This window comes from Ursus arctos, unplaced genomic scaffold (genome assembly GCF_023065955.2).
Source record: "Ursus arctos isolate Adak ecotype North America unplaced genomic scaffold, UrsArc2.0 scaffold_8, whole genome shotgun sequence".
NCBI classification, from domain to species: Eukaryota; Metazoa; Chordata; class Mammalia; order Carnivora; family Ursidae; genus Ursus; species Ursus arctos.
This window is the reverse complement of record NW_026623100.1, coordinates 35,927,211-35,949,682: the sequence shown is the minus strand read 5'-3', so window position 1 is coordinate 35,949,682 and position 22,472 is coordinate 35,927,211. Positions and strand designations below refer to the sequence as shown.

General features: G+C 50.2%; 1 long non-coding RNA gene across 1 annotated transcript; it reads left to right on the top strand.

The window, feature by feature from the left end:
- The first annotated feature begins 2,745 nt into the window (after positions 1 to 2,745).
- LOC125283155 (uncharacterized) lies at positions 2,746 to 11,138 on the top strand. Its single transcript, XR_007190781.2, has 3 exons — positions 2,746 to 3,163; positions 9,865 to 10,031; positions 10,329 to 11,138. It is a non-coding gene; the product is annotated as an uncharacterized LOC125283155 (long non-coding RNA).
- Positions 11,139 to 22,472: the final 11,334 nt, after the last annotated feature.

Genomic DNA, 22,472 nt, shown 5'->3' with positions numbered 1-22,472 from the left:
GAGCTGGAAGGTGCTTAATCCAACACATGTTTTTAGAATCCTGGAACTCTGGTGGGATTCTGGTGGGATTAAACTGGGCAGGATTTTTTAGAGGAGAGGAGATTGTAGGTGGATTTTAAAGGACTGTACCTTTTTTCACACTAGTGCAGTGAGCCTTGGGACGTGTATGTATGATAGAGTTTCCCTTTGTACTGCTTGTTTAGAAAAGGAAGCAAAAGAGAAAGTGCCCAGATTCAAAAACAAGGATTGAGTTCACCATTTATTAGCTTTACTAGCTGAGGACCTTGGGTTAATTATACACAGTTGCTGCTGCTTCTCGTGTACGAAATGGAAATGATAAACACCCACCTACCCAGACTAACACAAGATTTAAATATCAGAAGAATTTTGGAAACCTTAAAGTACTACGCAGATTTTAACTGATTTTTACTTATGTTACTAATTACCAGCTGCGGTCCAGCCCAGTAGCCACATGGGACTACTGAACACTTGAAATGTGGCTAGCACACTTGAGATTGTAAAACACAGGATTGCAAAATAAGCTAACAAACAGACCAGCTTGAAAATTCCCTGAGCGGACAAAACCAGTCTAGTCACACACACACAAGGCTTAATTTAGCTTCTTTGGCAAGACTAACTTGACCTGGGTCATTTGTTCCTTAGGCCTCTAGAAATCATAAGCACAACTTGAACTGTTCCCCAAAGTTCATAAGAGGTAACCACTGACCAATTCCCTATCATTAAAAAAAAAAAACTTTAATATTGTAACCATACAGGCTGCTTTTAGGCAAACAGGCTTGAGCAATGGAATGTAGAAAGGGCCCACAGCCACCACTTGGCTGAATCTACAGACGGGCCTATGGGGTGACCATAGGTCCTAACTGAACATAGAGCTCCTTAAAACCAGGCACAGTTACCAAAAAAGGGAAAATTCCATTATGTCACCACACCTTCTCGCGCGTTTGGCCTTTAAAAACAGCCCCCACTCACTGCCTTGTTGCAGACAGCCTCCCCTCTGCTTTCGTGCTATTGCTCCCTTGCGGTGTATTCAACAAACTACTATCGCCTTTGTTCTCCCTCAGGTGAATTCCTTCACCTCCGGCTCCACCAGCTTCCACCAGACCCTCGCCCGCTGTCTGATGGAGAGATACCCCATTTAGACACCACAATAACCAATCGCACAAACGAATAAACGGTCACTGTCTTGTCACTAAATAAGATGGGTGTTTTTTTTTAAGATTTTATTTATTTGACAGAGAGACAGCGAGAGAGGGAACACAAGCAGGGAGAGAAGCAGGCTTCCCACCCAGCAGGGATCCCAATGTGGGGCTTGATCCCAGGACCCTGGGATCAGGACCTGAGCCAAAGGCAGACGTTTACAACTGAGCCACCCAGACGCCCCTAAATAAGCTGGTTTATAACCATGTATCTCTGAGCCTCATTCCATGTTTTGGCTTGTGTTCTCCTGGTCTACAAACTTTTTGGTGTGTGCTCAGTAACTTTCATTAATTACTACTTCAGTGATTCATTGGTTTTACTTCTGTTATTTCTGAACTTTTAACAGCCTTGTACATTATAGCTTTAGAAAACTCTCAGATACTTTTATCTCATTTGATTATTTTTTGAAGATTTGATTTATTTTTGAGAGAGAGTGAGCGAGCACAAGAGAGTGGGGGTGGGGGGCAGAGGGAGAGAGAATCCCAAGCCGACTCCTCACCAAGTACAGAGCCCCACGTGGAGCTCGATCTCACAACCCTGAGATCATGACCTGCGCCGAAATCAAGAGTTGGGTCTCAACAGAGCAAACTACCCAGGTGCCTCTTGTTTGATTATTTTAACAACCCCATGAAAATATCAGAGATTTCTTAACCACATATTACAAGTGAGGAAACAGGCTCTGAAACCGAAGCAATTAGCTTAGCCTCACACGAATACATGTTCCTCACTGTGGGGGTGCCAGTTACAGGAAGGAAGTAAAGATGTGGCAATATATACAATATTAACCTCTATGTAGCTTTGTAAAAGTTTAATGGTCCCTTTTACTGGGCTTGCAACATCCCAACAGCTGCCCCCGGAGTGCTCATGTGGTTGGTAAAGTCCTCTTCCTTCCCCAAGCCACAGCCTTGTTCTTTGTCCCCCGGGGCTCCAGGGGGGCCAGATTTCCAATGGGAGTGGGGGCGGTGTGGGGCAGGCAAAACGAACAGCAGGAAAATCTCTTCCCTCCCAAATCCACGTGATTTGGGGTCAGAGAACTTTGGGACCCAAGGTCCTCAACAGGTTATGTCGACTTGGTTCATGAAAGCACAACCACATCTGTTTTGACTCATTGTATTTCCAGGGCTAACCTCCATACAGGGCACATGAGAGGAGGTCCATAAATAGTTCTGAGAGTGCTTATAAACCATAAAGCACTGTGTCACAGTCACAAGAGGTAGTAATTGCCCCACTGTGAACTAAAGAGGGGAACAAGCAGATTCTGTAGCAGAGACAATTTGCACAACAGACTGGGGAGGGAAAGACATTTGGAGAAAACAGTAGGGAAACTGGCCTGGGGAAGCAAGAGTTGGAGAAGTGGTCAAGGGGCCTCAAAGGGATCCAGCCCTAATCTGTCCTGAATTGGGAAGTTGCTGGCACAAGCGTGACGTCAGCACTGTGCTTAGGATCATTAATCTGGCAGGTTCCTTATAGCAGGACAAATGGGAGGGAAGAGCCTGGAGCAGGGAGACATTTAGAAGGCTGGGGCAATGGCCCGGGCAAGAATGAAATGAACAAGGAAGTGGTGAGGGATAGGGCAGAGCAGAAGTCAGGAGGAGGGATCCAAGTGGGGGGTCATGCTGACCTCTCCCTCTATTGATCTGGGATGAGGGCAGAGACAGAAGGTGGAACTGACTTTCCCACAGTGAAAGAAGAGGGGTAAGCAGCTGCTTTACTGAAGGTGGAGGTGGGACTCCCGGGCTGGTAGCTGGAAGGTGAGAGAGGGGCTCTTCTAGACCTGCAGGACAGCCAGGAATAAGCCAGAAGATGCGAGGAAGGGTGAGGGGGACAGAGTGCAGAAGCAAGTACAGGCGGCTGACTATAAACAAATAGTCTGATCTTCTAGTCTCCCGCCCCTTGATCCGGAAGTGTGCGGTCTTACGTCAGTGCAGCAAGCCCAGAAAATCAGGTTGGTTTATTCCCCCTTCCTGAGTCTGTGGGTATCTATGTGCGGTTTCTTTGCACGTTTTGACTTATGTGTATCTATATGTAGATGTGTTTATACTTATTTATGTATTTGAACTTGTATAGGTTTCTAAGTGACGAACTTGTTTACAAGCACATGTACTTGAGATAATATCTTCCTGCATTTTTCCGTGCTTAGTGCATGTATAGAACTGCAACTGGAACTTCAATTCTTAAAGGAACCTAAGCAATCCTGGATCTTCAGGCACCTTTGAGCAGACGCACAGACGTATAAACGTAACTTGGCAGTGGCACGCGGCAGCAGACTCGCACTCGCTCACGAACAGCTAGCTGTGCACATCTTTCTAACCTCCATTAGGTGATATCAGACTACAGCTCAAAATTGCCATGGCGCGAATATTTACAACACGGAAATCAGCGACTACTCTAAATCAGGCGGTCGTTGTCTTGCAGAAAGCTGGCTGTTAAGCGTTTACCAGCGCACACTGGGCACGTGCGCTTTATGTGTGTGAGACGTCCGTGCTCCGTGTGTGTCTGAGTGCAGAAGTACATATGTGAAAGTGTGCACCTGTGTCGCAGGTCCACTTTTTTTATAGATCGCAAACCCAATGGTGCAAACCTGCAACTATTTTCCCACAGCTGAGCTGAATTTCTATCTCAATCCTCTGTTCTTAGCTGAATCGTGTACAGGTGAGCTCAGTCGTTCCAGGTTTCAGTCGAGACCTAACGCTTAGCCTCCTCGTGGCTCCCGCATTTGCATCTGAGGGCCAGGGTTACACAGCGGGCAGCAGCACCAGGAGGGGCGGCCACGGCAGCTGCCCAGATGCCCAGTCTCCCTGTCTGGGCCTCCAACCAATCTCCATCTCTTGCGGTTTTTAGAACCCGTCCGCTTGCCAGGTTCAGAGGGGTTTATGCTTCCTTCCGTCTGGGCTCCTGGACTCTCCAGGCTGCTGCCTCCAGGATTAAGGGCGGGGGGGGGGGGGGTGGGTATCATGCCGCCTAACTACACAACACCCATAAAAGAAACTGCAAGCCCAAAATGCCCCAGGTCAAGGGCCTCATAGACGGCCCAGCTGGGGTTGGAACCCAGTTCTTTCTAACTCTAAAGCCTTTCCACTCTACCAGACTGCCCCAGTTCCCGGTGGATTAGGAGCCCTTGGTACCTGCTTTGGGTCATGATGGGTTAGGCCACTGATGCTCAAAGAAATCATAGAATTCCAAATCCCATCATCTGACCCCGCATCAACTTTTACCTGCCCTGTCGCTGTGGTACAGCAGGAAACCCACAAATTAGTGTGCACAGAGGGTGGGCTGGGAGGCTACCCTCCTCTAGGAAGTCTGTGACACAGCCAGGGGGATCAGTGTCTCCAGCTTCCACTTCCGGCCTGTCCCATTCCTTTATCAGGATTTGTTCTTTGGCACCTAGCTGGAGCCCTGGACACAGAACTTCCTGAGCTACGGACATTCTGTATCCCAGGAGAGAAGGGTAAAGGGTTCGGTGTAGGGTGGGTTATGCAGGTTGGTCGAGGCTTAGTATGTCAGGAGCCATTGAGAGCAACCTGAGTTCTCTCTTGGAGGCTGAAAGGAAGGTACTGGTAATAATGGAAGCAGGGAGGGGAAGAAGCCCTTCTGCCCACCCCTCGCTTACAGTGGAGGGACCTCTTCCAGAAGAGGCCTGTTCTGGGAGCGTCTGACCTCAGGGCTGGTCTGACCCCTGCCAACCACTGATGTGTTCTTTGTTACCAAAATCCTGTTGTTTCGAGACTGTGAGCCCCAGGGAAGCCTTTTTCAGCTAGCGCAGTTTGCCGGAGGCTCAGCCCGGTTGTGGGCTGTCTCGGGAGCTCCTTCCCACTGCTGAGCAATGTCCCACCACGCGGATGTAGTGTATTTCTTTCTGGTGAAATATTTCACACATACAAAAATCTATATAATGGCCATAAACGTTCTAAAGTTGTGGGTCCTTATCTGCAAACCCTTGAGCCTCACAGAAGAACCTGGAAAATCAGGAGAAACTCCAAGTTTTGGCACCCCCCCTCGAGTCCTTGTGGCTGAGTATCCCTCCCCAGGCTGTGAGGAACTGTCTGCTGGGAAAGGGGCTGACGAAAGCCCAACCTCCTGAGCCTGCGGGTGTCAGGATCTCAGGAGGGAGAGGAGGTAAACGGACCTCTGCCAGACTAGCACCTGTCTCAAGTAGGGCCTCGCTCTCTGCTCAGACTTCTGGCGGACAGAGACTGGAGCAGACAGCTGCCCATAGAGGCCCATAGAGGCTTCTCAGGGCAAGTCACCGCGTGTTCCAGCACCAGCTGCTACCCAAGAATGTGCAAGGGCAGTCTCAGGATCAGACAGGCCTCTGCCAGCAGGGCTCCTGGAAGGAGGTGGGAGTTCAGGACAGATATCTCTGGGGCTTTGTCTCCTGGAGGGGATCCTGGCTAGGACCCCCTTAGCAGGCACTGAGTGTCTGCCTTTCGGTGTACTGTAAGCAGCTTAAGCCTTGGACTGGGTCACAACCTCCAGGAAGAGCCCACGCAAGAGAAGGGACAGTCCCTGGAGTCAAGAAGAGGGAGAGAAGTGAGGAAAACAGAGGCTGGGAAACTTGCTCCAGGGCAGGCAGCTGTCCTGACTGGCTCTGCCACTCCCTACCAGGTGCCTCAAAGACTCCCCTTGCAGCCCAAGCTCCCACCTCCCAGAATCCCAAGGGTTTGCAACCCCCTCCCCAACATATCCTCTCCATAGGCCAGGCCAGTGTTGTGTCTCTGTGTGGGAGGGAGCCTGCTCCCATGTAACCCGACCCCTCAGGACTCTCCCAAGGGTGGGTCCCTCCCTGAAAATCTGAGCTGCAGAGGGGAGGGAAAGGGGCTCCAGCAGCAACCAGTGCACCACTTCTGAGCATCTCCACGTGCCTGGCCCGGGGCTGGGCCAGGCTGTAGGTGGGCAGACGTGGGTCTCACAGACTGGCCAGGCAGGCAAGGCGTCAACTCCTGGGAAGTTCGCTAAGAAGCCCAGAAGTCACCAGGAGGCAGTAGATGAATCTGATGAGGACTGTGGACTCAGTACAAACAGAGGGCGGAGGACAAAGGGGTTAGAATGGGCTAGAGCACTCTGGAAGGCTTCCTGGAGGAGGGGTACTGCCCGGGTCTTGAAAGCCTGGTAGGAACTGATGGGAGAGTCAGGGAGAGCACTGTGAGTGAAGTAAGAGGGGGGTTGGAGAGTCTGTGCAGGGCAGGGGCCAGGATGAGCAGGATTCTTTAGGGTTCCAGAGCCATTGCTCAGAGTGTCTTACGAGGGCCAGGCAACTTTCCTCCCCTTTTCCACTGGCCCAGGAGACCCAGGCAGTGTGACCCGCAGGACGGGAGGCGGGACAGAAGGCAGAGGAAGGGCTGGCCAGTAGCCTAATCAGTTGAAACAGTCCCCTTACAAGGTGCCCTGGGGGGCTCAGAGAGCTCCCTGAGCTCCTTGGAGCCAACCCCTGCTGTTGAAATACTTGCGAAGAAGCAGTTGAGACTGGTGGTCTGGTTTGCTCAGGACTGAGGGAGTTCCTGGGATGCAGGACTTTCAGTTTTAAAAATGGGCTGTGTTGGTCACCCCTAAAAAAAAAAAAAAAATCCCTTCTGGAGAGGAGTCCTAGAGCAAGTCTGAGGGGGTCACCCCAATGATCCATGACAGATTAGATGACTGAAGTGTTTCTTAGGAGGAGAAATGTTCAGTTTTCAGTTCTTTAGAATTGTCTTCCCATAATTGAGGAGAGCAGGACTGACGCGTGACGGCAAATAACAGAATGATTACCCACAGAGCGAGTCAGCGGTGTTGCCCAAATGCTGTTTCCTCGGGAGATGTTAACTGGTAATTCCAGAACAAAGGGTTCCTATGGTCCTTGGGAACACTGAGTCCTCTACCATCCATCCACCTGCCGCACCCCTGCGTCAGGGAGTCCTGCGGCCCATCAGGACATGAAGGCTCCGAAAAGCCCCAAGGGAGAGAAACCTGTTTCATCCTGTTTAATGGCTCAATAAACAAGGTTATTTGCACAGAGGGAGCCTTGTCTTCACCCGCCTGCACACTCTCTCACCCAACACACACACATTTTCTCGTGATTCCAATTTGGAAAACTCTGGAAGAAGAACATAATTCTATAGGATCACCCACTTCATGGTCCTGGAGGGCCTATGCCAATTTAATAATCCCATGGGCAGACTTTAAGGATAACCCAGCTAGAAGTGTCATTTCCATTCTTGTTCAATTCAAAATTACCCCCCTTTTTTTTTCTTTAATCCACTGGCTTTTTTTTTTTTTTTAGATTTTTTTTTTTTTTTAAGTAATCTCTTCACCCAACATGGGGCTTGAACTCACAACCCCGAAATCAAGAGTTGCATGCCGTATCCACTGAGCCAGCCAGGCACCCCAATCCACTGGCTTTTAAATGCTGGACTTTTCAGTTCTTCCAGGGGCTTCACTCTAAGGCCTCAGGCTTGGGCTTTGTTTCCTTCTGGGCTGGAACCACCAGCAGCCTCAGGTCATTCTCTTGCCATGCCTTTCAGGTTGAGAGGACAGGGCTGGCACTCCTCCACTCCTCCTACCCTGGGGCAGCCCAGAATTCTCTCCCAGATTCTGGGTCAGTAAGACTTTGGCCTGCTCTAGACTTTTCTTCCTAAGCAGGAAGGGCAAGATGGGTTTCAGCTCTCTAGACCGAGAGCAGGGGTCAGAGCTGGCCTAGGAGGTGTTGCCCAAAGCCTCCTATGGGCCTCTCCTAGCATACTGCCTCTCCCTGAGTGATACTATCTCAAAGGAGGCCACTGGCGTTGCTGGACAGATGGGGTTTGTGCAGCCTTGAACCCCCAGCTGGGGCACTGGGGGAAGAAAGGCAGGAGAGGCATGGTATAGCCCAAATGCTCCCTGAGCTCCGTAGTGCCCTGAGTGGGGCAGATAGGGCAAGGATGTAGCCACCCGTAGCAAAACCAGGCCAGAACAGCAGTCGAGGGGCCCCCTGGAGGGGTCAAGCATTTGAGGATGGCTCAGAGAGTGAGAGAGATTCTAGTCCCAAGCTGGAAGGAAGCTGGGGCCCTGTCAAAACTGTGAAAGGTTATAAGTGAGGCTCCGGAAGAATGAAAAGTGGGAGCCAGGTGGGCACTTCCATATAGGAAGCCAAGTCTTGAGCTTTCTCAAGGCCCGAGCATTGCCCCACTCTCTGCTCTCAAGCCCCACTGGGAAGAAAGTCAGATAAACTCGCTGAGGATCCCAGACGTGGCTGAGGAAAAGCCACTTCACCTTTACCTGCGCCCTAATATCTCAGACATGGGGTATGCTGGCATTAAGCTAAGGCAGCCACTTCTACTCTAAAAAGAATCTACTGAAAATCCCGGAAATGGGGTGTTGAGAGCATAACAACATCAAGCTTAGAGCCCTGCCGGGTAAATGTAAGGATCAATTGTAGCATTTGACTTAGTAGTGTTTCCTCTTCCCACCTTTCAGCCCCCCCCCCACTAGGGGGTGTGGGCTTTAACAGAAACCCTGTGGGAGAGGAGGGACTGACCTAAAGGACCCAGTTTCGGATGGTGGCATTTCAGGCACCCTAACAGAGCTATCTGGGCTTGGGTCTTCCCCATACCCTTATTATCACACCGCGCCCCTTGGGCAAATGCCCGCCCCAGGCCAATCCTGTCTGCCGAGCTATCTCTGCTCCCCCTCAGCACTGAGTGGGGCGGGGGCCACGGTCAGAGGGGCGTGCTGGCCCAGCCGGTCCCACGTGGCCAGGCATGTGCGGTTCAGTGGCCAGCTGAGGCCTAAGCAGAGGGGACAGCAGTGCCTTTCCTGAGACAAGTGGGAAGAAGGTATCAGCCATGGCTGACCGAGCGGTGACCCAAGGCCCAACACAGAGCCAATTAGCAGCCACCACGATGGCGGTGGGCTTGCCGCAGCTTCCACAGGAAGCCCCGCGTGCAACCGGCGTGTCAGGCTGAGTTAGCACCAGGAGGGCTGAGTGGAGTCCTCCCGGAGGCTGGCTGGACGGGGGATCGTGGGTGAGAACACTTCCCCCTGGGCTCTGGGGAGCTGGGCCAAGTGAGAACACGTGAGCGTGCCCGCGTCTGCCTGTGCCCGTGGCCGTGTGCACGGTGCGGGTGATGCCGGACTCGTGTGTCCCCGTGCACGTGCCTGCTCATGTCCACTTAGCATGTTTTGTCCCTTCGGCATACCTTGTGTATCTATTTCATGCCTACTTGGTGTGTGCACTTGGGAACTCTGGGACTAGACAGGCCCAAGTGCCTGCCCTCATGAGGCCTCCATTCTAGTGGCCAGGACAGAAAAGAAACGAACAAACATCTATAAGGGCATGCAGTAGGTGCCAGAGGAAAGGTAAAACAGGGAGCAGGATGAGGGAGCTATCTTCAAACGTGATCAGGGAGGGCCCCTCTGAGGAGGTGATCTTGACCCAAATGATGAGGAGGCAGCCAGTTGAGTGTCGGGGCGGGGGGGGGGGGGGGCTGTAGACAGAGGGCAGGGAGCAGGGCCAGAGGGAGAGGAGTTGGGATTCTACCCAGCTGCCGGTGCGTGTGGTGTGGAGGAAAAGGGCGAAGCCACAGCTGGGGAGACATCCGCTGGTCCAGGCAGGAGGAGAGCCCTCAGTGAAAGTCTGCTTGCCTGGCTCGGCACTGAGAGGCCCTTCTGACCCTCCCCCAAATCCCATCCCAGGATCCAGCGCACAGAAGCCTCTCTGCTTGTGCGGGTCCTGACCATCCCTCAGCTCAGCCACGGGAGAGGCCACTGCCCAGGAAGAGAGAGCAGGACACTTCTTGCCAGACTCAACTCTGAAACCAGAGCCTGAAACTGGCCTCCAAGCTGAATCCTTGTGGCCAGAGGTGAGGCTGCCTTTGGAGGTCCTGCTGTATAAGCCCTGCTGGTAGGTGGTGTGATGGGATGGCTGAGAGGCTGGAAGGGGACACCGGGAATCCAGCCCTGGCTGTGTCAGCCCAGACTTTCCCTAAGGAGTCCTGACATGGTGCGGCAACCAGGGCTGGGAACTGGGGAAGCTGGAGGCCTCCCCAGCCATTGCTGCCTTGCCCAGCCCCTCCCCACAAGCAAGGCAAGCTCCAGCCTCCAGCAAAGAGGCCAAAAGCTGCCTCCAGACTTCGCCTTCTCTTTCCTCAACCCCACAGCCCTGGGACAGAGAGCCTCATTGGCTCAGGAGGGGAAGCTGAGCTGGACGGCCTGCCTTGACAAACCAGCCAGAGGCCTCCTTCCACTGTGGAAGATTGACTTGGGTGTCTCAAGATGATGTCGACATCAGGCGTGAGAACCTGAGTCTGTGTGTCTACTTGTACCCAAGTGTGCTTGATATCTAGGTCAGACTGGTACCTTCCTGATGGTTCACGTGTCTGTGAGTGGGTCCCATGCGCATCTGTGCCTATATGTCCGCCTGTGGGCCCCTCTGTGGCCCCTGCCTATGCCGGCTGTGTGGGAGCCTCTCTGTGTATGTGCCTTTCTGGGCATGAGTGGCTGAGGTGTCTTGAGGTTTGTCACCTGTCAGCGTCTGAGATCTGCACCACCCTGTTCCCTAGCCTGGCCCGGCCCTGAGGCTCTGGGGAGAAGCTGCCTGCTCCACTCTCGTCAAGGCTGTAGACAGGGTGGCAAGGAGACTCACGGTTCTCGGGAAATGTGATTCTGGGGCTGTTGACTGGCAAGGATTTGCACTTAGCTTCGTCTGTGTGTCACCACCACCCCACCCCCACTCCTGCTGCCACACAGTTAGCCAGAGCAGTGGCCCTGAGACCAGTCCCACGCGGATTCTGGCCTCTCACTGACCTCCGGCTGTGGCTTCAGGCCCTCATCACCTCCACTGCCCACCCAGAAGGGCCTTGGCGGCTGGGGGTGAGGTGAGGCAGGCAGGCGGGCTGGGGCAGGAGTTCATCTGGTGTGTTGGGCTCAGAGATTTCAAACTGGAAGGAAATTAAGAGGTAATCTTGTCCCCCTCCCCAACTTTTTTTTTTAAAGATTTTATTTATTTATTTAACAGAAAGAGAAACAGAAATTTAACAACTCCTCTCTTTATTTATTTATTTAACAGCCAGCGAGAGAGGGAACACAGGCAGGGGGAGTGGGAGAGGAAGAAGCAGGCTCCTAGCGGAAGAGTCTGACGTGGGGCTCAATCCCAGAACTCCGGGATCACGCCCTTGGCCGAAGGCAGACGAGCCACCCAGGCGCCGCTCCCCCTCCCCAACTTATCCTTTTTATTGGCCACAGTGTGTCTCTGTGTGGGAGGGAGCCTGCTCCCATGTAACTCGACCCCTCAGGACTCTCCCAAGGGTGGGTCCCTCCCTGAAAATCTGAGCTGCAGAGGGGAGGGAAAGGGGCTCCAGCAGCAACCAGTGCACCGCTTCTGAGCATCTCCACGTGCCTGGCCCGGGGCTGGGCCAGGCTGCAGGTGGGCAGACGTGGGTCTCACAGACTGGCCAGGCAGGCAAGGTGTCAACTCCTGGGAAGTTCGCTAAGAAGCCCAGAAGTCACCAGGAGGCAGTAGATGAATCCGATGAGGACTGTGGACTCAGTACTAACAGAGGGCGGAGGACAAAGGGGTTAGAATGGGCTAGAACATTCAGGAAGGCTTCCTGGAGGAGTGGTGCTGCCCGAGTAGGAACTGATGGGAGAGGCAGAGAGAAGGGTCAGGAAGAGCACTGTGAGTGAAGTAAGAGGGCGGGAAGAGAGTCTGTGCAGAGCAGGGGCCAGGATGAGTAGGTTTCTTTAGGATTCTAGAGCCATCGCTCAGAGTGTCTTATATGGGGGTTGGGGGGCAGGTCCAGGAAGGCTCCAGAGAGCTGTCCTTCCTGGGTAGGGGCGGGAAGGAAGGGGAGGATAGAAGGGCAGACTGGGCAGGGCAATTCTAGCTGGGAGGAGGAGGTGGGTATGAACACTCAGGGATCTTGCGATCCCATCGTCTCCTGTGCTCTTCTCTCTCAGACACCTTCCCAGGTCTGGGGAAGAGAATGTGTTTGGATAGCTTAGGTGACAAGAATCCATTTGGCTAGCTTGGGGCAAGGCTGTACCTCTCCAAGGGCACAGTATCACTCGGCAGAAATTCGGCTGCAGATGGGACGGTTTTGCCCACCATAAGCCCCTCTTCGTGCTAGGCCCGTGCTGGGTGCTGGGGATATAGAAATGAGCACATTCTCACAGACGTCTCAGGAAATACTTACGTGAGTCTTGAAGAATGAGTAGGAGTTTGCCAGTTGGAGAGGTGGGGCAGGGTGTAACGGGCAAGCCTGGAGTCTGCATCTGAGGCAGGAAACCACAGAAAGAGAAAGAACCTCTCGACTCTCTTGTATCTGTGAGCCAGGAGGCAAGGAGGGCTGCCGGAGGGGCACAACCCTTACAGGGTGTTGGAGTCGATAAGCATCTCACCTCCTCCTCCTGCCCCCGCCCACGCCTGAGGCTCTTAACAGAGAGTTTGGTTTGGTTTTTTGTTTTTTGTTTTTTTTGAAAAGCAGGCCCCCTGGCTGCCCTAAACAAAGCAGAGGTGTGGTAGGAGGGGGAAAGGCAAGGAGGAGGCTGGCAGCAGTCCCTCAGAGCCTCCATGCACATGGCCCTTCCGCATTATTGTAAGCGCCCGACCCAGACCACCGCAGGGGCGCAGGGGAGGCGATGAAAGTTTATAAAAGCGGAGGAGAGCCTTCCGGCTGGAAGGAGAGGCCGCGCAGGGGGTGTGTGGGTGTGTGTGTGTGTGTGTGTGTGTGTGTGAAGTCCCTGAGGAGTGTGTATTCTGAGGCCAGGCGTCTGTTGGGAAAGACGCTCTCCCGTGCGGGGCCTGAGAACAAGCCTCGGGCCCAGACCCCTTCCTCACCAAGAGAGGAAGAGGCCACACAGCTGTGCTGCGCTTACCGTCCCCCCCCCCCCCGTGGGAATATCTTTCCCTGGTTCAGGGTCAAGGTGCACCTCTTTGCTCTGCCTAAGCAGCACCTGGACAACCCTCAGGCACACGCCCCGAGGGCTGTAGTTCGAAGTCCAAGGACGACGCGTTGGGGCCTTCTGCAGCCGTACAAGGCGGGTGCACAGAGGCCAAACGCCCTGCTGGCTGCGTCCCTTGCTGGGGGCCCCCCGCTGGCCATGAGGGAGTAAAGCGCCTTTCTTTTCTATGGGAGTAAAGCGCCTTTCCATCTGGCGCTTGACCGTGTTGTGTTTTCCTCGGCGATTCCAGCACCAAGATGCAGTGGGCAGTATTTGGGTTTCCGGTCCTGGTGGCTGGCACTGCGATGATCTTGGCTGTGTCCTCCACAAGCTGGAGTGCTCCCCTGGCACTGGCTGGCCGTGCACGGTGTTCTGCTCCACAGCATCTCAGTGGTTAAGCAGGTGGGGAGCTAGTGCTGGGAAGACTAGGGACTGGGGTTACCAACTCATCCTCGTTAGCCCAGGACTTTACTGGTTGGCACTGAAAATCCCATGTTCTGGGTATACCAGTGTGGTTGGTCACCCAGCCCAGGGCTGACCAGCAAAGTGAAGGCGATCAATTAATTCACTTCTCTGTCGCTCAAGTTCCTCCCTTGTAAAATGGGTCTAAAAATGATAACCTACTTTACAGAATTTTTGTGAGGGTTAAACAAGAGAGTGTGTGCCGAGGACATAGCTCAGTGCCTGGCACAAAGACATGTTCAAGCATTAGCCATTAATAACAGTATCATATTAGGTACAGAGACATTTTCTGCGTAGTCCCAGGGGAGGAAATGGGACCAACCTGCTCAGTAGAAGGAAAAATCCCCTCACAGACTGGGGGTCGCGAGTTGCTAAGGTTTCAAACAGAGGCTAGTATTTGGCCTGCTTTGTAAGTGGACAGTAGAACGAGCCACCTCCGGGTCCTGAAATGTCTTAGTCCTGTGATGAATTAATCTCATCCTCTTTTCTCCCCCCCTCTCCCCTCTTTTCTTCTAATCAGCAATTCCTGTCATGGGAGACCACTCAGGGCTGCTTGAATAAAGACAGGGAGACGTTCCAGCCCTGAATCCAGTGATCTGTGTTGTGCTAAAGACAGAAGCAAACCTGAATGGCTCTCTGCTGTTCTGGCTGATGGGCTGCCTCCCCTCCTCGGAGAGGAGCTCCCAGCCCTGGCTGGACTTCCATTAGCCTGCTGCTTCCCACAACCCCACTCAGGGGCTCTGCCGTGTGTGTGTGTGTGTGTGTGTGTGTGTGTGTGTGTGTGTGTGACAGAGAGAGAGAGAGGTCAGCAAGGGTCTCATGTGATGTGTGCAAAGTCCCAGACTGCTCCCCTCCCCCACCTTGTTCTTTCCTGTTATTCCCCAACCTCACCCCCTCACCCGCACCCCCCACGTGGTCCTCACAGGCCTAGTCGCTTAACGCAAGGCAATTAATAGAGCCCTTTGAGGACTTGTCATTAGCTCTTTAACTCAGCCACTTGAGTGGGGGCCCCAGGCATGTGACAGGGGTGCCAGGAACTCCAGGGCAGCTGTTTGGGGTGGGGGAGGCAGAGGCAGAGCGGAGAAACAGGGTTGGGAGGCTTAGACTATGGGGACCAATAGCTGATGTGAACATAGCAGTGGTCATTGCTTTTCATTGTGTTTGTCTTACCAAATTTTGCTCTGGCTAAGCTGCGGCAAAACCAAGACCAGAGGAGAGATGCCCCACAGTAAAGCTGCTGATTACACGGACCATCATAGGAGAAATTTCCTCTAGGATGTGGGCACTTTAGAGAGGGGTCATCATGGGGTGACATCCTGTGTGTCCGAGTGGGGGGGGAGAGCTGTGCTTCCACTGGGGCGGGGCACTGGCAGGGAAAGAGGTGAGAGCTCCCCAGGGGGAGGAGAGGATGACGAGAGAAGAGGGGCCTGGGTCTCCGAGCCTGCCTCTGTCTGTCTCTCACAAACATGGCTGTTGGCAGCCAGGCCAGGCAGGGGCAGGAGAGGCCCAGATGCCCATGTGGACTTTGTCTCCACCAGTTTGTACTGTGTGTGTGTGTGTGTGTGTGTGTGTGTGTGTGTCTGTGTGTGTGTGTGTGTGTGTGTCTGTGTGTGTGTGTGCGCTCTCCCGCCTGCCTTCCTGGCCCACACTCTAACATTGGTGGTGGGGCTCCCATGGTCTCTCAAAACTCCTTCATAACTTCTAATAGTTTGGGGGTGGATTCTTTTGGGTTTTCCATATAGAGTATCATGTCATCTGCGAAGAGAGACAGTTTGACTCCTTCTTTGCCGATTTGGATACCTTTTGTTGTCTGATTGCTGTTGCAAGGACTTCTAGTACTATGTTGAATAATAGTGGCAAGAGTGGGCATCCTTGTCCTGTTCCTGATCTTAAGGGAAAGGCTTCCAGCTTTTCCCCATTGAGAATGATATTTGCTGTAGGCTTTTCATAGATGGTTTTTATGAGATTGAGGAATGTACCCTCTATCCCTACATTCTGAAGGGTTTTAATCAGGAAAGGATGCTGTATTTTGTCAAATGCTTTTTCTGCATCAATTGAGAGGATCATATGGTTCTTGACTCTTTTCTTGTTGATATGATGTATCACGCTGATTGATTTGCGAATGTCGAACCACCCTTGCATCCCAGGGATGAATCCCACTTGGTCATGATGGATAATCCTTTTAATGTACTGTAGGATTCTATTAGCCAGGATCTTGTTGAGGATTTTGGCGTCCATATTCATTAGGGAAATCGGTCTGTAATTCTCCTTTTTGATGGGGTCTTTGCCTGGTTTGGGGATCAAGGTAATATTGGCCTCATAGAATGAGTTTGGTAGCTTTCCTTCTGTTTCTATTTTTTGAAATAGCTTTAGGAAAATAGGTATTATTTCTTCTTTGAATGTTTGGTAGAATTCCTCAGGAAATCCTTCCGGGCCCAGAGTTTTGTTATTTGGAAAGTTGTTTATCACTGACTCAATCTCTTCATAATTGATTGGCCTGTTTAAAAAATCAGTTTCTTCCTGTTTCAGTCTTGGAAGTTTATAGGTTTCCAGGAAGGCCTCCATCTCTTCCAGATTGCTTAATTTATTGGCATAAAGCTGTTGATAAAAGTTTCTAATAATCCTTCCAATTTCATTGGTGTTGGTCGTGACCTCTCCTTTTTCATTCATAATTTTATTAATTTGGGTCCTTTCTCTATTCTTTTGGATAAGTCTTGCCAGCGGTTTGTCAATTTTATTGATTCTCTCAAAGAACCAGCTTCTAGTTCTGTTGATCTGCTCTACTGTACTTCTGGTTTCTAATTCATTGATTTCTGCTCTAACCTTGGTCAACTGCTTCCTCATGCGTGGATTAGGCCTGTCTCTCTGTTGCTGTTCCAGCTTCTTGAGGTGAGAATATAAAAACTGCATTTTAGATTTTTCTATTCTTTTGAGTGAGGCTTGACCACTCTCTCACACCATACACAAAAATAAACTCTAAATGGATGAAAGACCTCAATGTGAGACAGGAATCCATCAAAATCTTAGAGGAGAGCATAGGCAGCAACCTCTACGACATCGGCCAAAGCAACCTTTTTCATGACACATCTCCAAAGGCAAGAGAAACAAAAGATAAAATGAACCTGTGGGACTTCATCAAGATAAAAAGCTTCTGCACAGCCAAGGAAACAGTCAAAAAAACTAAGAGGCAGCCCACGGAATGGGAGAATATATTTGCAAATGATACTACAGATAAAAGACTGGTACCCAAGATCTACAAAGAACTTCTCAAACTCAATATGCGAGAAACAAATAAAAAAATCATAAAATGGGCAGAAGATATGAACAGACACTTTTCCACTGATGACATACAAATGGCTAACAGACACATGAAAAAATGTTCAAAATCATTAGCCATCAGGGAAATTCAAATCAAAACCACACTAAGATACCACCTTATGCAGTTAGAAAGGCAGAAATTGACAAGGCAAGAAACAACAATTGCTGGAGAGGATGTGGAGAAAGGGGATCCCTCCTACATTGTTGGTGGGAATGCAAGTTGGTACAGCCACTCTGGAAAACAGTGTGGAGGTCCCTTAAAAAGTTAAAAATTGAGCTACCCTATGACCCAGCCATTGCACTACTGGGTATTTACCCCAAAGATACAGATGTAGTGAAGAGAAGGGCCATATGCTCCCCAATGTTCATAGTAGCATTGTCCACAATAGCCAAACTGTGGAAGGAGCTGAGATGCCCTTCAACAGACGAATGGATAAAGAAGATGTAGTGATGATACAGATGTAGTGAAGAGAAGGGCCATATGCTCCCCAATGTTCATAGCAGCATTGTCCACAATAGCCAAACTGTGGAAGGAGCTGAGATGCCCTTCAACAGACGAATGGATAAAGAAGATGTGGTCCATATATACGATGGAATATTACTCAGCCATCAGAAAGAACGAGTTCTCAACATTTGCTGCAACATGGACGGCACTGGAGGAGATAATGCTAAGTGAAATAAGTCAAGCAGAGAAAGACAATTATCATATGATTTCTCTCATCTATGGAACATAAGAACTAGGAAGATTAGTAGGGGAAGAAAGGGATAAAGAAAGGGGGGTTAATCAGAAGGGGGAATGAACCATGAGAGACTATGGACTCTGAGAAACAAACTGAGGGCTTCAGAGGGGAGGAGGGTGGGGGAATGGGATAGGCTGGTGATGGGTAGTAAGGAGGGCACTTATTGCATGGTGCACTGGGTGTTATACGCAACTAATGAATCATCGAACTTTACATCAGAAACCAGGAATGTACTGTATGGTGACTAACATAATATAATAAAAAAACATTAAAATAAACAAAACAAAACAAAAAAACTCCTTCAATAGGCCTTGAACCTGCCCTGGCTTTGGTCCTCTGCAGCTCCTCTGGCCGCCACCAGAGGGCAGCAGCCAACACAGCAGGGCCCCAGAACTTGAACTGCACACTTTCACTCCCCCGCCTTTTCACTCCACAGTCCTTTGCCTTTCCCAGCCCCTAGGGATGTGCAGGCTCCAGCTGTGCGGGCCCCTGGGACCACAGAACCAACTAAGTTCCTGTCCCTGGCCTTGGGCTCAGTGAAGGTGTAAGTCTGTGAGAGTGTGAGAAGGGGAGTTAGTAGAGATGCAGGAAGGGACCAGAGGTGACCAGAACCCTAGATGTATTCATCAGCTCCTCTAAGGATAAAGATAGAGGAAAAAGAGGAAGAGCCAGAGGATCAGGCAGCCTTCAGGGAGATAAAGCAGGATCGAGCCCGCTGGCCAAATGGCCGGTGATGACAAGACAGGCAGAATCACTCTCACAACAAGGGCAGCTGACTTGAAGAGACCAGAAAAAACCATGTGGCTCTGGAGCCAGAATGCCCAGATTCAAACTCTGGCTCTTCCAAGTACTAGCTGTGTGACTGTAGGTAAGGTACTCAGCCTCTCTGTGCCTCAATTTCTTACCTGTGAAATGGACATCGTAATAGCACTATCTCCTGTGCTAGATATGGACATTAAATGGGTTTATACATACAAATCACTTAGAACAGTGTCTGACACAGACTAAAACACTATAAATGTTTACAGTTAGTGTTTTGAGGAAGAGATCCATATGATGGTGAAAGAGCTAGTTTCCCCTAGAACATCCTCATGAGATGTATGAGAATTGGTCCGCACGCCAGCATCAAATGGTAACACACGAGTGTGTGAATTAGGAAAAGTTAAAGGGTTACGTGTAACATTGCGGTAAGTGTATATACTTACCATCAGTATGTAAGTCAACAAACTTCTGAATCTACAAACCTTTTCACCCTTGAGTCCCTTGAATTGAGGGTGGGGAGCCCTCCTGCTCCCTCCCACCCTCCTTCCAGGGAAGCTAGGTTTGCTCTCCCCTGTGACCCCTTGCCTGAGCATGGGTCCCAGAGAGCCTCGCTGAGCCCTGTCCAGCCCCAGTGGGTCAGAGGGAGCAGATGGGAGCCAGGGCCTCTGGCTTGCTTCGCACGGCTCTCAGGAAACCATGGCTTCTCCTGCCTACTGGGGGAGGAAACGCCAGTGCTCAGCCTTGGTTCCAGGGGCAACTTTTGGCCCCAAGACCGTGGGGAAGTGCAGTCCCCAGCCCTGCAGCAACAATCCTGCATCCGGTCATCTCAAGGCGCTTAACCTTTCTGGCCCTCAAGTTTCTCTTCTGTGCAGTTCCGGGAGGAGTGGGGGAATACGCTCCCTCCTCCCTGGGAGGACAGTGTTTAGGAAAAAATAAGAACAATTGAGGTTTTTATTGTGCCTCTACTCACTGGTGCATCAGTGTCTAAATTCAAACTCCCGGGCGGCCAGGCCACATGATCCGAGGTTAGCCAACCCGCTGTAAGGCACACACAGTGGCTTTCCTCACAAAGGGACGGGTAATCTCAAGAAATCTGAGCCGACCCAGCAGCTCCAGCATACTACGAACATTTTAATTTTAAACTTAATTTACAAATGAGTAACGTGTTTACATATATTTACGTGGTCCGGTGTGTTAAGAATATAAAAAGACATACTGTGGAAAGGCTCTCTCCCACTCTTGAACCCCACCCTCTCTTCCTAGGAAGCAAGCAATGTCACCATGTTAGAATGTGTCCTTCCAGAGATAGTCTATATAAAGAAATACCTCTATAAAGAATATCTAGTTCTTTCTTCCCAGCCTTTTACTTTTTTCAAAAGGGGGGTCCTCTTATATGGGTACATAAAGAACAGCCTCAGTGTTGCGTGTTTGTTTTTATTCTTTTTTAAAATTCAAGTATGGTCGACACACAATATTATGTGTACAACACAGTGATTCAGCAAGTCTGTCATGCTGTGCTCACCGCGGGGTAGCTCCCATCGGTCACCACACGGCGCTTTAACAGTATCATTGATTATATTCCCTGTGCTGTACCTTTTACCCCATGACCTACTCTGTCCTCATTTCTTTTGACAGCTCTGCTCTATGATGTATCAAAAGGCACTTATCCAGGTTCCTATTAGTGAACTTTCAGGTGGTTTTCAGTGTCTCCCAGTCTGCAAGGAAGAGACTTGTAGATAAGCACCAAGTCCTCGAAGCTTCCACTGCTCCTTATACGTATTCCTCAGGAATTCTTAAGCAGGGGTTTGGGACCCCTTAGAAGTCAGCAGACCTAGAATTCAGGGAGCTCAACTCCAGAACCCTGGAAAATTGGAAGGAAAAAAATATTCCATCTTTATTTGCACTAACCTCGACTTGGGGTTGAACATTTCCCTCCATTGTGAATAGAGACAACAAACTATGGTGCTTGTTAGCTGTGTCTGTAACTCTCTCACATGATTGATGGTAATTTTAAATATCATTTACTTTCATTCATACTTTTTCATTGTCGTAGTAAAGGAAAACGTTTCTCTACTTAACAACTCTTCTGACACCAAATGTGTACGCTTTCCCCCTGACATCAACCAATTTTCCAATTCTCTGTACGCCAACTTGGTGACCTGTAATTTTATTCAATTCTGATACTGTAACTGCCTGGAGTTAGTTGTCAGACTCCCCAAGTTTAAGGGCTCAGTCCCACAAGCCTGCCCTCACTTCAGATGCAAGTTACGGTCATGGGTGGCCAAGGTGCCTACGCTTCTGTCCAACTTGGCTACAACATGGGGGGTTCCCAACCACCTTCCTCAGGTTGGATAATTTGCTAGACAAAACTTGTAAATAGTAACTCAAAAATAATTGGCTGACAAAACTCGGAAATATTTACTTACACTTACCAGTTTATGACAAAGGATATTATAAAGGCACAGATGAACAGCCAGATTAAGGGGCACAAAGGGCGAGGTCTGGAAGGGTCCCGATCCAGGAGCTTCTGTTCCTGTGGAGTTGGGGTGTGCCACCCTCCAAGCATGTGGATGCATTCCCCAACCTCTGAACCCCATAGTTTAGGGATTTTTATGGAGACTTCATCACACAGTCATGATTGACTATTAACTCCATCTCCAGCCCTCTCCCTTCTATGGAGGATGGGGGATGGCACCGAAAGTTCCAAGCTTCTAATCAGGGCTTGGTCTTTCTGGGGACCAGCCCCAGCCTGATCTATCCAGGAGCCCACCCAGAGTCACTCCGTTAGACCAAAGACACTCCTCTCACCCTGGAAATTCCAAGGGATTTGGGAGCCCTGTGTAACACACTCCTATCACCTTTACCATTCAGGAAATTACAAGGGTTTGGGGAGGTCTGTGTCAGGAATGGGAGCAGAGACTAAACATACATATTTCTTATTATGTCACAGGTCGTTCTTAGATTTTCCATTAGATCTGGTTGTGCTATGCATTAATAAAGACATTACCATATCACACATCTGGCTTTCTAAAAAATATTTTGATAGCTGTATTTCAGTATAATTTCTTTGTTTTAATCTTATGTATTCTTTATTGAGGCAAATATATGTACGTAAAATTTACCAATGTATCCAGTTTAAGTGTACAGTTCAGTGGCATTAAGCATATTCACAATGTCGGACAACAATCACCACTGTCCATCTCTAGAACTTTTTCATCTTCCCCACCTGAAACTCTGTACCCCTGAAACAATAACTCCCCATTACTCTCTGTTCCCCTCCTCTACCGGGCTCCTTTCTGTTTACGAATTTGAGTACTCTAGATACCTCAGATAAGTGAAATCATACAATGTTTGCCCTTTTGTGTCTGGCTTGTTTCAATTAGCAAGTCCTAAAGGTTCACTCATGATGTGGCATGCATCAGAATTTCATTTCTTTTTAAAGTTGAAGGATATTGTATTGTATGTATAAAACACATTTTGTGTATGCATTCACCTGTTGCTGAACATTTGGGATGTTTCCACCTTTTGACTATTATGAAAAAAGCTGCTATGAACATTGGTGTACACATAACTCTTTGAGTCCCTGCTTTCAGATCTTTGGGGGCAGATACCCAGGAGCGGAATCGATGCGCTATATGGTAATTCTATGTTCAGTCTCTGAGGAATATGTATTCATTTTGATGCATGTAAAGATTATCCTGAAATGAGTAGCTTAGCCCAGTCCCGTACGTATACTTTATTTTGCATGCCTGTCGTGGCCACTAGATGGGGAACTTCTTAACAGGGGCTGCGCTGCTCCTTCCGCCCCCTCAGTAAGGTTCATTGGTATAGTAGATGCATTCGGTGCCCAGTGGGCGCCCTGCGTGCCCACCCCTGGCGATGTGCAGGCGATACAAAGGTGCAGAAGGCACCCTCAAGGAACTCAGCCTAAAGGGAGAGTTACGCCTGAGGATGACTGATGAAAGGCGCCCCAACTCCTGCCTGTGCCGCTTCCTAGATGTAAGACCTGAGGCAAGGTAACCTTCCTTGGCCCCAGCTTCCCCATCCTGAAATGACTTACAATCAACGTCCATCACGAAA